Source organism: Cervus canadensis, chromosome 12 (assembly GCF_019320065.1).
Source record: "Cervus canadensis isolate Bull #8, Minnesota chromosome 12, ASM1932006v1, whole genome shotgun sequence".
Taxonomy (NCBI): domain Eukaryota; kingdom Metazoa; phylum Chordata; class Mammalia; order Artiodactyla; family Cervidae; genus Cervus; species Cervus canadensis.
In genome coordinates this window covers 17,880,551-17,897,866 of record NC_057397.1, presented here as the reverse complement: position 1 = coordinate 17,897,866, position 17,316 = coordinate 17,880,551, and the positions used below count along the sequence as shown (strand labels likewise).

General features: G+C 39.5%; 2 long non-coding RNA genes across 2 annotated transcripts in view; one reads left to right on the top strand and one right to left on the bottom strand.

Annotated features, from left to right (window-relative positions):
* LOC122451017 overlaps positions 1–17,316 on the bottom strand; it is a 304,542-nt gene that overhangs the window by 49,552 nt on the left and 237,674 nt on the right. The window contains exon 4 of the long non-coding RNA XR_006272289.1: positions 2,987–3,214. This is a non-coding gene — a long non-coding RNA (uncharacterized LOC122451017). The remainder of the gene's footprint in view (positions 1–2,986; positions 3,215–17,316) is intronic.
* LOC122451016 overlaps positions 1–17,316 on the top strand; it is a 228,564-nt gene that overhangs the window by 201,577 nt on the left and 9,671 nt on the right. The gene's annotated exons all lie outside the window — the stretch shown is intronic.

The following is a 17,316-nucleotide window of genomic DNA, read 5'->3' as shown; positions in this document are numbered from 1 at the left end:
AACTAACACTTTCCTTATTTAGGATGTTACATCCAATCTTCTGCTAGATATACCCACCTATCATATCTTAAAAACAGCAACAAAGATGTTGTTGCATGTAGGAAAAGAAAAAAAGAATGAAGTAGAGCTTTAAGAAGAAAAATGGGGTAGAAATATATGTTCATAGGCCTGTATAATTTTGAGGTTCTCAATCAGGGTAGTATTTTTGTGGTTGTCTCAGGGATGCCTGTGAGATAGCATCCTTGCTGAGAAGTGCTCTTTAAAACATGGTCCATACTCTAAGGTTCTGCTCTCTCTTTTACAATAATATGACCTTGGGCAATGGTGCCTTCATTTCCTGAAAGGTAGGACAAAAATGACTTCTGCACAGGATAACTAAGAATTAAAAGAGATATTGCCTTAGTCTGTTCAGCTGCTATAATAAGACACTATCAACTGGATAGCTTAATGGGCAACAAAAATTTATTTCTTGACATTCTGAAGGTTGGGAAGTCCAAGATCAATGTGGTGGCAGGTTTGTTGTCTTGTGAAGGTCCATCTTCTTGTTCATAGATAGTGCCTTCTCATTTGTGTACTCACATGGTGAAAGGGGCAAAGTTGTTCTCTGGGTCATTTTGTGTAAGATCCTAATCGCATTTATGAGGGCAGAGCCAAAGGCCCCACCTCCTAATTCCATCACATAAATTTTGGGGGACACACATTCAATCTATATCAGATACCATATACTACAAAACCCCACTGTCAGTAATGTATAAATACATGCTTCCTTATCCAGTTACTCTCAGAAGAGAGTAAGCAGTGAAAAATATAAGAAAAAACCCTACGTGAGAAAGAAATGTGCTCTGAAAATGACCAAAGACTCATACACTGATAATTAGTTTTTCTTCAGGAGGGCATACACTGTATCAAATATAATTCTATTGGTCATGGAAACTTTCTAAATTGCTTTTTGTTTACTTCCTGTATGTGGGCACTGGGCAGACATTTTCCATGAGCTTACTCAGTTTTTAATAGCAAGATTCATTTTTCCATGTCTTTGTGTACGTAGGTCTTGAACTCCTAAATCCTGCCTTCCTGCAAGCAGTGTTTTATATTGGAAACAAACCTAATTTGAATCCCATGATTTCTAATTACTAGCTGTGTGACTTTGGACATGTTGCTACAATGCTCTGAGCTTTAATTTCTTCAGTGATAGCTTTCTTTTTGATTGAATGTGCATGGATCAAAAAACTTAAGGAAACACTGAATAACCAGGACTTAAAAAAAAATAAAAAATAAAAAGAATAGAAAACCAGTGTGTAGCTCTTGGAATCTAAGGAACCAATGGACTTTTTTTGGTGGTGGTGAGGAGGCTCAAACACAGGCATCAATCAGTTCCAACTCTTTTTCCATCTCTATCACCAGGCTCCCCAAGAGAAAAAAAAAAATTCATTGGCCTAGTTTAGATCATGTGGCTATCGTATGCCCCTCAATTGACAGTCTTACTAAGACTTCAACAGATAATAGAGAAGATGGACCTTGATCATTTGCTCCATGAATATTGCTTGATAGGGCCTGACTACTGGTAAAGGGGCTCAACCAACCTATGGGATCTAAATGAAAGAGGACTGCAGTATTAAGTAGTTTGACCAAACTTCTTTCCAGCCCTTCTGATCTCTTTACTGGTGTCTCCAACTGGCCATAGTCAACTGGTAGCTTGATAGCAACACAGCCCACTGATACAGTATATATGATGTCAGCCTCCTAGGTTACACACTAGAGGAGAGAAGGCTGGAACATGGATCTGTAGGGGCTAATGAAAAATATGTGTGTATATGATATCCCTAAAACTTTCATGGTTGTGAGTTCATTTTCCCCTCATATTTAGAAAAAGGCCTCATGATTTCTCTTATCCCAGAAAAAATAAGTGTATGTGCAATCCCTGGTTCAGGAAATTCCTAATAATTTGGAAGTGGCCAAAGGCATGAGTCAGCGTGTTTCTCTCCTCTTCTTCCTTGGCACAGCCTGGTCTCAGCAAGGCCTGGCTCCGGCTGTGCCCCCTCCTTGAGGAGCCTCATGGAGGCTGTGGGTGGCATTTCCTCCTACGCTGGTGGCTCTCTGAGCTCCTGCCAAGACTGAAGGAAGCCACTTCAAAAGACACCACCACACCACTGATAAATGGAATCAGAAGGACCCTGCTTCAGCCCAGACTGTCTCTAAGCTCTTTTCACCAGGCCCCTTTCTCGAGGGTGCATTCCTCTTCTAACTGGATTTGGGTAATGATGGGGGGCCTCTCTACCAGCCAGCCATTTGTCAAGTACAGACTCATTCCTCAGTGTTCGGAATGTGGGGAGACGAGGGGTTCAACTTGAAGATAAAAAAAATGGGGTTTCTGCCATGGCCTGTCTACATGTTCTCTCTAGTTCCTATTTGCTAAATAAGGTTGGAATTCTTTTCAGGATACGCTAAGAAAAAGAGATGATTTGTAATCTCTGAATGCCTTAAGAATAGACTGACTCAAGTAAATTTACATTTTCTGCCATAGTTTTCAAGTGAATGCAATCACTGTGATTCCATAGTTCAGGAAAATAGACAAAAATAGATACTTGTAGTGATTGAATATTTCATGTCTTTTAAGGACAGCATGACACGGTGAAGAGAACACAGAAATGAGGCTCCCAAACCTGGGTACTGTGTTAGTATCAGTCGAACTTGGAAATGTCATTTTTCCTCTTTGGACTTCAGTTTCAACATTTGTAGTGAGAGTTATATTTTTTAATACAGACACTTAAGAAACTTGATCAGTATTCACAGGCTTGGAAGTCAAATCCCCTATTGTTAGTTATTAATGAACTCATATCACTTGGGGCACCTCTGCCTGTTAAGAGATTTTGTTAGCTTTGTCTTAATATACTAGGACTCAAACATTAGGGAAAGTGTTGAGTTCTTTCCCTTACTATTGAACATGTCTGATATTGTTACTGGGGTAGGAAACTGGATAGAGTACCTTTCTCTGTCATGGAAAAGGAGGTCGCACAGTTCAGTGTAGGATGGTGACCGTCTGTTAAGTGGCAACTCTGTCTGTTTGGATCCACTTCATGCCTTCCATTCCTAGGTGAAGTCACTCAGTCGTGTCCAACTCTTTGCGACCCCATGGACTGTAGCCTACCAGGCTCCTCCATATAGTCACTTCCTAGTCCCAGAATGCTGCTGGTGAAACTTCAGGCTTCAATTCCTAGTTGTAGGCCAAAGAAAGACTTCTTAAAAGGTGGAAAACAAACAAACAAACAAAAAAACCCTTGTTGACTCTTTTAAAGGAATCTTGGAAGAAATTCTAGGAAATAATTCTGCCTTAATCACTTAGGCCAGAATTAGCACATACCTTCATCTACCTATTAGGATCAAAAAGAGTCTTTTAGGTGAACACATTGTCAGAGGATAGATATTAGGAGGTAATTTTTCAAGGTTTTACATACAATTCCCTTGTTACTCTTCCCAAATATCTCAGACCCACGTATGGACATTGGTGTATACTTTCTCACTAGGTTTTTATAAGTCTTTCCCATAATATTTTGAGTCTGATTGAAATTCATTATAGGTCTAAAGATGTAGGAATTATATTAGGCTGTTTAAGCTTATGTTACTTTCACCAACAATACTTTTCTATGAATCCCCCTTATTCCTTCCAAAAACTTTTTATAAAGCCCACGTTTCTGATATGTGTTACTCTGCTGCACACAGATCCCTGGAACATACTGTCCAGTTCTTTCCCTGTTTCCCCTCAGTTCTTATAGGGACTCAAGTGATTGATCAGCTAGTTAGAAAGTTAGAAAGCTGGAGAACAAGAATAAGGATAACAACCACTTATCAAGTGTATGTCATGTGCTGAGTGTTTCTGTTACATAATTTTTATAACAACCTGTTGACGAGGTTGCTGTCATCCCATTATCACCAATGAGGAAATTCAGGGTCAAGAGCCTGTAGTAAACAGTCCAATTGCATTTAAACAGTGGAAAATCTCATGGACGGAGGAGCCTGGTAGGCTGCAGTCCATGGGGTTGCTAAGAGTCGGACACGACTGAGCGACTTCACTTTCTCTTTTCACTTTCATGCATTGGAGAAGGAAATGGCAACCCACTCCAGTGTTCTTGCCTGGAGAATCCCAGGGACAGGGGAGCCTGGTGGGCTGCCGTCTATGGGGTCACACAGAGTCGGACACGACTGAAGTGACTTAGCAGCAGTAGCAGTATATTATACGTGGCTCATACATCTATTCACTTGTGCATTCTCTCATTCAACATTTCATTATACTTTCACAAAAGCCCAATGAGAACACAAATGGCAAGTTGGGATTACAGCAAGGGTCAAATAGTCAAATAAGCTCTGTTTTATGTGATTTTGCATCGAATTATTTTCAAATCTTGTCTCCTCTAGGACAAATAGGCCCCCTTCCTTTAACTCTCTCTGGAAGTACGAGGGTTTCTAGAACCCTTATCATGAAAACCTCCTTGTGACACACTCTGTTTGTTAACGTTATTCTTGAAATGCTGCTCAGATCTGAACCTATTAATAATTCTAGATGTGGACCAAAAACAAAACCAAACAAACCTTCGTTCAAGATACTTTTAATTGTAGATGGTCAAAGAGGAAAACCACTCTAGTTAGAAGTTGTATTACTAGCACCAAGTGCTAAGCCTAACACAAGTTGAATATTGAGATTTTGAAAGAACTTGGGTTGTGCAGTTGAGTGATTTTTATTTAGTGGAATGTGAGAACTGTCTACAGGTATCTGAAAGGTTGTCGTGTGGAACTAGGATTCAAGTTGTCTTCATTGCATGTAGTAACCTTCTACTACTAATTATTATTACTGGAGAAGGAAATGGCAACTCACTCCAGTATTCTTGCCTGGAGAATCCCATAGACAGAGGAGCTGATGGGCTATAGTCCATGAAATCGCAAAGAATTGGACATGACTTAGTGACTAAACAACAACAAATGATAACTATTAATAATGAAGCACTTTCTAAATATTAGCTAAATATGTGACTTGGAATATACTTTATTCCCTATAACTTTATTATTTTGGAATTATTAACATTTTGAAACTATTATTTCTATAAAATACAAAAAGGTAGCTGAGGTTTAGAGAATCAAACTACTTAGGAAGACAGAGTAAATAGTAATGAGGATCAAATCCATAGCTCTACTCACTAAACCTAAAATAGTGAAATTACTGAAATTTGGACCACTTTTATCTCTTCCTAGGGCCTCAGTTTCTCATCTGTAAAATGAGCAGTTTGAATCCTAGGGTTTATGTATGCAGTTGTGTGTTGGAGCCCATGTGGAATTTGAGAGATGATGGTTTTATTTTCAGAAATTCTGGGAACTTGTCTTAAACAGCATCATTTTTGATAGTTATAAAATAGATAACTAATGAGAACCACCTACTGCATAGCTCAGGGAACTCTACTCAATGCTCTGTGGTGACCTAAATGAGAAGAAAATCCAGAAACAGGAGATATACGTGTATGGATGGCTGATTCAGCTTGCTGTATAGCAGAAGCCAACACAACATTGTAGAGCAACTATACTCCACTAAAAAGTTAGAAAGGGACACAGCGCCACTGACAAACTCTATAGACTGCACATTTAACATGCTATGTTAAAATAAAGTACCCAAAATCATTATTTTCTAATGTTTGACTTCATTTGACTATGATCTATTCTCTTTAGGATAATGATATTATTAGCTATTGCACCTCCATGGTGGAAATATTATAAAATAGCTGTGCTGCTGACATCTTTTCCCATTCAGTGGGATCATTTTATAGCTTAATATCTGCCAGATGTGAGTATTTACACAATGAAAATGGGCAAATACCACTAATCAAAGTTTGGTTTATTGGGTTCTTTTTAGCTGACTCTTTTGTTGATTGTATTGACTTATGAAAGTGATAGAAAATGTAATACAGACTAAAGTTAAAATGTCACATCTATAGGCATTTCATCCGAGTTGCACAAAAAGTAATATTCTCCCAATATTTGAAAACTACGATCCAGTTCATAAAAGAAAGCACTCAATATCTTTAAATGAGAGAAGTTCCAACCAAGTTTTTTTTTTCTATTTATTAATATAAACGAACATTAGTTGGTAGTTTTCATTTGTCAATTGTCATAGGTTAGCTATAGTGAAGAATTCAGTACAGTCATTGGAAATATTTAGTGAAAGTAACTTTATAAATTTATATAAATATAAATTTATAAATTTATAGAATTTATGTTATTTTTATTTAACTTGAGCTACATATCCCTTATATAAATATGTATGTTGTTTAGTTGTTAAGTTGTGTCCAACTTTGTGACAGGACCGTAGCCTGCCAGGCTCCTCTATCCATGGGATTCTCCAGGCAAGAATACTGGAGTGGGTTGCCATCTCCTCCAGGGGATCTTCCCGACCCAGGGATCAAACCGACCTCTGCAGCATCGGCAGGCAGATTCTTTAACACTGAGACACCAGGGGAGCCCCAAAGTCTATCTGTTCGTATATAAATGTAAATATTTACACAGGCACCCTGGAGCTGGTTGGGAAGTGCTGACTTGTACACAGTTGGACTGCATATAGGCCTTTCTCATCTTTGATAGCTCAGGAGCCTAACGAGTACAGGCAGGTAGAGCCCACCAGAAGCAGGCACTGTGAAGGGCTGGAGAGGCAGTGCGGTCCCTGTCGCTCTGCTGGTGACAAGGCCACATCTAGGGGGACAGGAAGACGCACGTGATGTCGGTCTTCTTCCTTTCCAATCAGAGTGCCTCTTAGTAGGCACGGAAGATGACACCAGTGAAACCCGGGGACAGTGTATTCAGGAGGCAGCGGCTGATGGCTTGTGAGACTTTCAAGAGTCTTATTTGTTGATATTCCTTCATAAATTGAAACTTTCTGTGCGGCCAGGGTCAGAACACATGACCCCTTGAGCTGATTTCCTCTACTTCTACATATGCTTTCTCAATAGCTGTGCGTCTTAGGTGTTATGTATTAGTCTCTCTCATGAGAGTTTAAGCCTCTTGAGTCTGAAGACTGTGTTGTCCAGCTATAAGAGTTGCTCAAGAAAATCATTGTTTTTCTCTTTGATCTGAGTGAATTTGGAGGGAAATCAATATAAATTCAATTTGTTCTCTGTTTTAGTTCCTCAAACTCTAGAACTGCACAGAGATGATAGAAAACCTCTCTATTAATAAATTCTCCCTGCTGCACCATTTATATAAGCAGTGGCTTTCTCTTCATCAATAGACAACTTCCTTGCATGTTAACTGTAGATTACAACATTTAACCTTCATGGTGTCTTAGAACTTCAGGATCACAGTCAACTGAAACCAACCAGTGAGTATATTTTGTTTTTATTGACTTGTTATTGATACCTGTTTAACATCCATGAAAATCCAAGTAGAGAGAATTTGAATGTAAAAAGGCTAATTTCAATTAAATGCCCACTGGGTTTCAGGATTATTCTAAACACATTATGTTTGTGCATATTCAGTTTAAATCTTTACCCTTCTAAAAGGGAATCAACCGGCTAAGAGGTTATGATGGCTTATCTGACACCAAACCCAACACCTTCTAGGTGGCAGACCTAGTATTTGAACCCCAAGGCTTCCCTTGTGGCTTAGCTGGTAAAGAATCCACCTGCAATGCAGGAGACCTGGGTTCTACCTGTGGGTTGGGAAGATCCCCTGGAGAAGGGAAAGTATTCTGGCCTGGAGAATTCCATGGACTGTATAGTCCATGGGGTTGAAAAGAGTCGGACACGACTGAGCTTCTTTCACTTTCACCTTCATTATAAATACCATTGTTTTTCATATAAATCCTACTAACTCATTGTAGAAAGCTTCTATTTGCAAATAGATGTTTTAACATATATAAATAGGATAAATATTCAACTGTTATTTCATAATTATATATATATTTACATATTTTGTAGCTTATGCAAGTTTATTACATCTCCTCAAACAACTCTTTTTTTTTATACTACTGATTAAAATAGGCTACAATATTTATCACAATTTGGCTAGTTCCCAAATATCTGGATTCCACACTCTGATATGTGCTATATTTTTCTTCTTGTATTTATTGTTCCAATGTGGCCCTCTAAGGTATGTGGTCCCACAGGTTGAAAAACTCAATGCTTGTGTCAATAGCTTCTAGCTAGAAATTTCTTTATCATAATTACATATTATAGGAACGTTATCATAGTGACAAAACAGAAAAAAGGGTATTTGAAAAAAAAATGTAGAGATTACTTTGGCTGTTTTTGACTGACTCAAAGACATAAAGAAGAAATCAAAAATGGAGAAAAAATAGACACCATTCTGGATTTGAGCTGTTTAGCCCATTAAACCCAGGTGCACACCATATATTCTACAGTCAAAGATTTCTCGAAACATTATAACCCACAGCCTCCTTGCACACAATTGAGTTTGGTTCCCTTTATTTGCTGTCTGCTTTCTCTAAGCTCCTCATCTTCATCTTTCCAGAAAAAAAACTTGCTACCAATTCTAGCCCTCAAGACCATAACCTCAGCACCAGTGGCCCTAGGAGTGAGCACTAAGACATTAGGTGCAACAAGGTTTTCCTTATTTATTTTGAGCCATTGTGTCTAGAGTTGGCAGTACCACTGAGGGTATGATATGGATACTCTGCCACGATGCATGTCAATCAAGACCTCACAAGAATCTGAAGATGCATTACCTGTGAAACCATTCAAATGGTTCAAATTTCAGTATCCCTTGTAACTTCCTTACTTGGAGACAGTTGCTGAATTTTTCCTAGGTAGCCTTAGCTCTTGACATCTTGTGTGTGTGTGAGAGAGAGAGTTAGTCGCTCAGTCATGTCCAGCTTTTTGTGACCCTGTGGACTGTAGTCTGCCAGACTCTTCTGTCCATGGAATTCTCCAGGCAAGAATACTGGAGTGGGTAGCCATTCCCTTCTCCAGGGGATCTTCCTAACCCAGGGATCGAACCTGGGTCTCCTGAAGTGCAGGCAGATTCTTTACTGTCTGAGCCATCAGGAAATAGAGCGATATATGTGAAACTGTCATTAACTGAAGTCTCCAGAAAAAACAAAAACTTTTAAAAAAACTTATACTTTTAAAGTATTACTGGAGGTTAGGACCCAGAACTGCTGAAATGACTTTGCACATACACTCTTGGGAATTCAGTAATGGAGTAAGCATAATTTGATCTCAGTCACAAAGATAACTCCATATACATCAGCGGTCCCCAACTTTTTGGCACCAGGACTGGTTTTGTGAAAGATAATTTTTCCATGGAGCCCAGGGACTGGGAGATGATTTGGGGATGATTCAGGCGCATTGCATTGATGGTACACTTTATTTCTATTATTGTTATTACATTAGCTTCACCTCAGAGCATCAGGCATTAGATGCCTGCGTTTCAGGAACCTGGATACACATTATTCTGGTATAACTTACAAATCCCCTTAAAGCTGTATTCTGGCAATTCTCCACATGCATAGGTTTGAGGACACTTTCCTAAGAGGATTGAGAAACCAGTAACTATCTTTTAGAAGGAGAGTGATAACCCTGATGCTTTAAGGGCTTGTAAATGATGGAGGCAAGAATAATTCTGAATAATATTCAGAAAGTATATGCCTAACGAGCTTTAAAAAAATGGTTTCTAAGCCAAACTGGTGAGTTTTCCTTAAGGTACTTTTTAAAAGTTTTGAGAGACACAAAAGAAAAAAATAGAAAAGAAAATCTTCTCAAAGCAGTTTATACTTTGTTGTCTCCCTTGAGCATTTCAAAGAAGCTATTCAAAGCTAGTACATTTTAACATATAAACCAGGACTATGCAACTAGCCCAACTATCAATTTATGTTCTTTTTTTGAAACAACTTGTATTTTACAATCCACTCTCCCTTTTAATTATTACAACAATGACTTAGAATAATGTTTCTCTTAACTCGGAGGCTGTATCCTCATTACTCACTGCATTGTTGGTCATTTTTTTCCCCACCAGTGTTTGGCACTCTACAGCAGGTATGGGGTTTGTGTTTTCACAGGCTAATCTGTCTAATAAGGGCTTTAAGGCAGCACTAGTGAGTCTGTTCTCCTCTCTGTCTCTACTAAGTGGCCACTTCCTCGATTTCCACATCTGCAAAGCTGGAATAATGTCACCTCTGGTGGATGCTAGGAGGAACAGATGAACTAGCTCTTGGCACATACTTTCTGCTTTGTAACAATTATTAATTACTAACCCTGTCCTCTTCTCCATAGTCCTTTCCTATCTGTCCTCACTGCCCCTTTAGCTCTGGTGACTTCTGGGAAGTCACCAAAATCCACTGCTTCTGGATTTTGATTAAGAAGGGCTTATTCTCCTCCCACTTCCTGGGCCTGTTTTCTCAATTGTGAAAAGACTTCTGAGTTATGACTCAGTCTGATTATCTTAGCATTGCTTATAGTTTTTACCTGGTCTAGCTTTGATTATTTTCAGTGTACTGGGCTCTGATCTAAACAAATATTTCTCACATTTATCTATCTTTAAGGTGATATTTTAAAATTTAAAAATCAAGGTAAATATAGTATTATCCCAGATGCCAGATGAGGAAGTGGAAGTACTCAGGAGATACTCAATTTTCCCAAAGCTGTACAGCTATTAAGAAGGAAACCAGGAAATTTGACTTTAGATGACAAATCTTCTCCGCCAATTCAACCCACTTCAGTGGCCTCTTGGGGCATCATCATTTCTAGGGTCAATTTCCCTGGCTGAGTGGTGTTGACCATTCAGCACAGGTGCTGTAGCCATTAAAAAGCATTTCCATAGTCATTGCTGACTCAATTTCACTCACTTCTACAGACACTGCTTTCCTGTATTTATTCTCTTCTTTACCCCCTTCCTCTCCTCCTCCTTTTTCTTTCCAGCAAAAATTGTGTTCTAGGAGATATACTCAGGATTGACGATTCAGAAAGAATAATAAATTGCTGCTGGTCTGAAACATGACACAGTGTAATTGAGCAGGAGGGCAAAGGTAGATTGGACACAGGAAGACTATAACATCATGCATTCTGTTCCCATGAGAGGCAGAGAGAATGAGTTAGAGACACAGAACCCACGCCAGGAGAGTCACAGAACCCAGCAGGGCCACAGAGACAGGAAACGGTGGACAGAAGCGTACACTCTCCCTGGGGGGCCTGGGGAAGGTTTCATATTTGCACTGAATCTTGAAGTAGAGGAGGCAGAGTTTCATGTAAAAATATGGGGCATCCTAGACAAAGAGTAGACTGAAGAAGGGGCCCTGTTTTGTGTCAAGAACCGAGTATTTACTGGGACAATCCTCGGAGAAGGAGAGAAGGACTTAAGGTTGGAAAGGAGACTTTCAAGCAACATCTAAAAGGTCTGTGTGTCCACACTTAAGATATTCTGATCATTTATGGTGAACACTATAAAGTGATCAGATTTATCTTTTACAAGCTTATCTTGCACATCCTCTGGAAAAGAAACTGGAGTCAAAAGCTCTTTTGAGAAGGTGATAAACCTTTAGCTAGAATCATCAAGTGAAGTCGCTCAGTCATGTCCGACTCTTTGCAACCCCACGGACTGTAGCCCACCAGACTCCTCCATCCATGGAGATTTCTAGGCAAGAGTACTGGAGTGGGTTGCCATTTCCTTCTCCAAGGGATCTTCCCAACCCGGGGATCGAACCCGGGTCTCCCGCATTGCAGGCAAATGCTTTACCATCTGAGCCATTCTGAAAGAGATGGGAATACCAGACCACCTGACCTGCTTCTTGAGAAACCTATATGCAGGTTAGGAAGCAACAGTTAGAACTGGACATGGAACAACAGACTGGTTCCAAACAGGAAAAGGGGTACTTCAAGGCTGTATACTGTCACCCTGCTTATTTAACTTATATGCAGAGTACATCATGAGAAATGCTGGGCTGGAAGAAGCACAAGCTGGAATCAAGATTGCTGGGAGAAATATCAATAACCTCAGATATGCAGATGACACCACCCTTATGACAAAAAGTGAAAGGAACTAAAAAGCCTCTTGATGAAAGTGAAAGAGGAGAGTGAAAAAGTTGGCTTAAAGCTTAACATTCAGAAAACTAAGGTCATGGCATCTGGTCCCATCACTTCATGGGAAATAGATGGGGAAACAGTGGAAACAGTGTCAGACTTTATTTTTTCAGGGCTCCAATATCACTGCAGATGGTGACTGCAGCCATGAAATTTAAAGACACTTACTCCTTGGAAGGAAAGTGATGACCAACCTAGATAGCATATTAAAAAGCAGAAACATTACTTTGCCAACAAAGGTCTGTCTGGTCAAGGCTATGGTTTTTCCAGTGGTCATGTATGGATGTGAGAGTTGGACTATGAAGAAAGCTGAGTGCCGAAGAATTGATGCTTTTGAACTGTGGTGTTGGAGAAGCCTCTTGAGAGTCCCTTGGACTGCAAGGAGATCCCACCAGTCCATCCTAAAGGAGATCAGTCCTGGGCGTTTGTTGGAAGGACTGATGCTGAAGCTGAAACTCCAATACTTTGGCCACCTCATGCGAAGAGTTGACTCATTGGAAAAGACCCTGATGCTGGGAGGGATTGGGGGCAGGAGGAGAAGGGGATGACAGAGGATGAGGTGGCTGGATGGCATCACCAACTCAATGGACACGAGTTTGAGTAGACTGCAAGAGTTGGTGATGGACAGGGAGGCCTGGCGTGCTGTGGTTCATGGGGATGCAAAGAGTCGGACACAGCTGAGCAAATGAACTAAACTGAACTGAGAATCATCAAGATGAAAAGGGAGAGGGCTCAAATCAATAAAATTAAAAATGAAAGAGGAGAAATGACACAGAAATGCAAAGGAGCATAAGAGACTACTATGAACAACTATATGCCAACAAAATGGACACCCTAGAAGAAATGGGCAAATTCTTAGAAAGGGACAACATTCAAGACTGAAGAGGAAAAGAGAATAGAAAATATGAACAGACCTATCACAAGTACTGAAATTGAAAGTGATTTAAATCTTCTAACAAGCAAAAGTCCAAGACCAGATGTCTTCACAGGTGAATTCTAACAAACGCTTAGAAAAAGTTACCACCTATCCTAAAACTCTTCCAACAATTGCAGAGGAAGAAACGCTTATTCTATGAGGCCACTATCACTTTGATATCAAAATCAGACAAAGATACCATAAAAATGAAAATTACAGGCCAATATCACTGATGAACAGAAGCAAAAATACTTACAGTGTTAGCAAACCAAATCCAACAATATATTAAATGAATTACACACCATAATTAAGCGGGATTACCCCAGGAATACAGGATTCTTCAATATCTGCAAATCAGTGTGATACACCACATTAACAAACTAAGGAATAAAAACCATATTATCATCTCAACAGATGCAGAAAAAGCTTTTGACAAAATTTAACACTGATTTATGGCAGAACTTTTCAGAAAGCAGGCATAGAGGAAACTTACTTCAACATAATAAAGGCCATATATGACAAACCCATAGCTAACATCATACTCAACAGTGAAAATCTGAAAGCATTGCCCCCTAAGAGCAGGAACAAGACAAGAATGTCCACTCTCACCACATTTATTTAACATACGGAATAACCAACAAGAACCTACTTTATAGAACAGGCTCTACTGCATATTTTTTAATAGCCTATATAGGAAAAGAATCTAAGAAAGAGTGTGTGTATGTATATACACAATACACACACAAACATACATATCACTATATACGAATAATGATTCACTTTGCTGTACACCTAAAACTTACATTGTAAATCAAACACACTCCAGTGATAATTTAAAAAAATATATTCTTAGCTTGCAGGCTTACAAAGACAGACAGTGGTCTGTACTTCATCTACAAGTTATAGTTTGGGGACCCTCACTATTTAGCAAGGTGTTTAAAAGTGCAAACTTTTAAAAAGTATTCAACCTCTTAAGCAGACTACTGGGTTTGTTTCCAAACTGCTCCTGTTACTGGTGGTGCATTTATATGTCCAGGTCAAAGAAACATTTACTTTGATCCTGCTTTGTTCTCTTATCTTTCTATACTTTTCTTAGGCAAGCTTCTTAAGAGAGTAATCTGTACTCCTTCTCTGTAGCAAATTGTGTTTCACAGAAATGGCTTCAATAATGCTACTAGTCTCTGATGCTCTTCCACAATCATGCTGCCTCCCTTAACCCCTATCAAGAAGTAGTATTGGTGTTCCCTCCCCTTGAAACTGGACAGACCTCTGTGAATACAACTAATAGAATGCTACATAAGTGATGCTATGAGATATACAACCTGGATCACAAAAGGTAACCTAGCTTCCGCACGTCTCTTTTAGGATCTGTGCCTGCAGATCCTGGAACTGCCATGCATGTGATGACTATTATTTCCTCTTAAAGGCTTTCATTAAACTTCTCCAAAGCAGATGTGGACACAGGCAAAGAAAGAGCTGTCCATGTGTATTCTGTGACTATGGTATAAGATATATGGGGCAGAGAGTTGAAAGCTTAGGCCAGTGATGTCAGCAGAAGCTAGTTCATGGACGATTTAAATGATAGATTTTGGATTTCAGGCTGGACCTTGAGGGCAGTATGTGGCCGTAGGAGAGTTTTATAGGTAGGAGGACAATGGATAGGTTACTTTTCCAAAGGGACCACTCTGATTGCAATAATAAGGCTGCATTAGAAGGAAGCAACAGTGGTTTGGAGACATCATCTGCTAAGAAGCAAGCCTCTAGTGCGGTCTGAATAGGACTTAAAGAAGGGCAGTGGTCATGGACATCCATATGGGAATTAGGATCAAGAGAGATTCCGGAGACCAACTAGGAAGAAGAACACTGCTTATTTAGTTAATTGGACAATTGATATTTTAGTATCTTCTACTACAGGTATGTTAACAGAATAGATCCTTCTTTTATATAACTAAGCCTCCTAGCCTCTCTCTTTTGTGACTTTTTTCTCCTGTCAGTGTGCAGTGAGGTTCCCATGCTGGTGGTTTATCTCTCTTCTCTTAAGCAGACAATGGGGAACCGTTCCTTGAAAGCAAGATGCCACAGATAAGCTCCCAGCTGGCCCGATGTGGTGAAAGGGCTTTTGGGCTCCCCTTGCGTAGCACCTGCCCCTGTTAGCCACAGACCTGGTCCCCTGAAAACACCCTGGGAACTCTGTCCTGAAGCATCCTCCCACTGTTATCTTGACCCCATCACTGTGTTCTGGGTTCTCACTCTGGGAGATTAAATCTTTACATGCCCGAGTGGAAAGATTGTATCCTTGTAATTTTTCACCTATATAATTTCTCAGCTGCTTTAGTTTTAACCTGTTGTATTTATGGCCCAACTGTAATTTAGAATACTTAGAGAATGCCAATTTCAAAGGACAGCTCTTTCAAATTGCCACTCAGAGCAGCTTTCTGAGCAAGTGTAGTGAACTGTGGTAAAACTGATCATTTCAGTCAATTAGATTTTTAGGTTACTCACTTTTTACTGCTCTGAAAGAGCAAATGAAAACATTTGAAAGCTAGAATCAATCAATTACAGTCTAAATGTAGATCAAGGAGGAAGATACACAAAAAGCCATATTTATACTTTTTTTTTGTAGACATGAACCTTGTAGAGGTCACTGAAGTTCTATTATAGAATGTTCATTTTACATGAAGTGGAAGTCACTGCTAAAAAAAAAAAAAAAAATTCCTGAAAAGATCCTTGGAATAGAAATTGGTGACAATGAATTAAAAGGTTAATATGAGACAACAGAAATACTCCAGTCAGGAAAGGGAAGTGAAGTGAAAGTCGCTCAGTCGTGTCTGACTCTTTGAGACCCCTTAGACTACACAGTCCATGGAATTCTCCAGGCCAGAATACTAGAGTGGGTAGCTGTTCCCTTCTCCAGGGGATCTTCCCAACCCAGGGATTGAACCTAGGTCTTCCTCATTGCAGGTGGATTCTTTACCAGCTGAGCCACCAGAGAAGCCCAAGAATACTGGAGTGGGTAGCCTATCCCTTCTCCAGCTGATCTTCTGGACCCAAGAATTGAACCAGGGTCTCCTGCATTGCAAGCTGATTCTTTACCAACCGAGCTATCAGGGGGCTTTGTGAAATGAATACCTAAGCAGACCCAATCAAGTAGTGCTTTTTAAATAAAATCATTATTAATCACTGATTCAGAAAGATCTAAGTCTTATATAGTAGATATTCTGTGATTTTTCATTTCTTTTATCCATACCCAAGAATAGATTATGATGTTTAGAGATTATAAAAACATCTAGTAAAAGATCATGCTTTCTCCTTTAGTTCTGTTCAGTTGCACAATTGTGTCAATTCTTTGAGACCCCATGGACTGCAGCACGCCAGGCTTCCCTGTCCATCACCAACTCTCAGAACTTGCTCAAACTCATGTCCACCGAGTTGGTGATGCCATCCCACCATCTCATCCTCTGTCGTCCCCTTCTCCTGCCTTCAATCTTTCCTGGCATCAGGGTTTCAAATGAGTCAGCTCTTCACATCAGGTGGCCAAAGGATTGGAGTTTCAGCTTCAGCATCAGTCTTTCCAATGAATATTCAGGACTGATTTACTTTAGGATGGACTGGTTAGATCTCCTTACAGTCCAAGGGACTCTCAAGACTCTTCTCCAACACCACACTTCAGAAGCATCAATTCTTCAGTGTTCAGCTTGCTTTATGGTCCAACTCTCACATCCATACATGACTACTGGAAAAACCATAGCTTTGACTAGACAGACCTTAGTTGGCAAAGTAATGTCTCTGCTTTTTAATATGCTGTCTAGGTTGGTCATAACTTTTCTTCCAAGGAGCAAACATCTTTTAATTTCATGGCTGCAGTCACCATCTGCAGTGATTTTGGAGCCCAAGAAAATAAAGTCTCTCACTGTTTCCATTGTCTCCCCATCTATATGCAATGAATTTATGGGACTGTATGCCATGATGTTATTTTACTGAATGTTGAGCTTTAAGCCAACTTTTTCACTCTCCTCTTTCACTTTCATCAAGAGACTCTTTCGTGCTTCTTCACTTTATGCCAACCGTTAGATTCCTGAAGAAATCAAAGCATCACTAACAGTAAAGTAAGGTTAAGAGTAAAGTAGGATTAGAGTATTTCTGATAATATTTATCTTTAATCTTCTAATATGTACTTTGGAATTTCAAATTTAAAATCTTTCAAAATGTTTTCTCACATTAAAAAAATTTCCTAGGGGCAGTATAAAAGAGGATGTAGGTCAGAATTTGATTGGGGATATCCAGCAGCAGTAGTTATGATGGTATTTTTAACTGTCCAAAAATGGTCTGCTT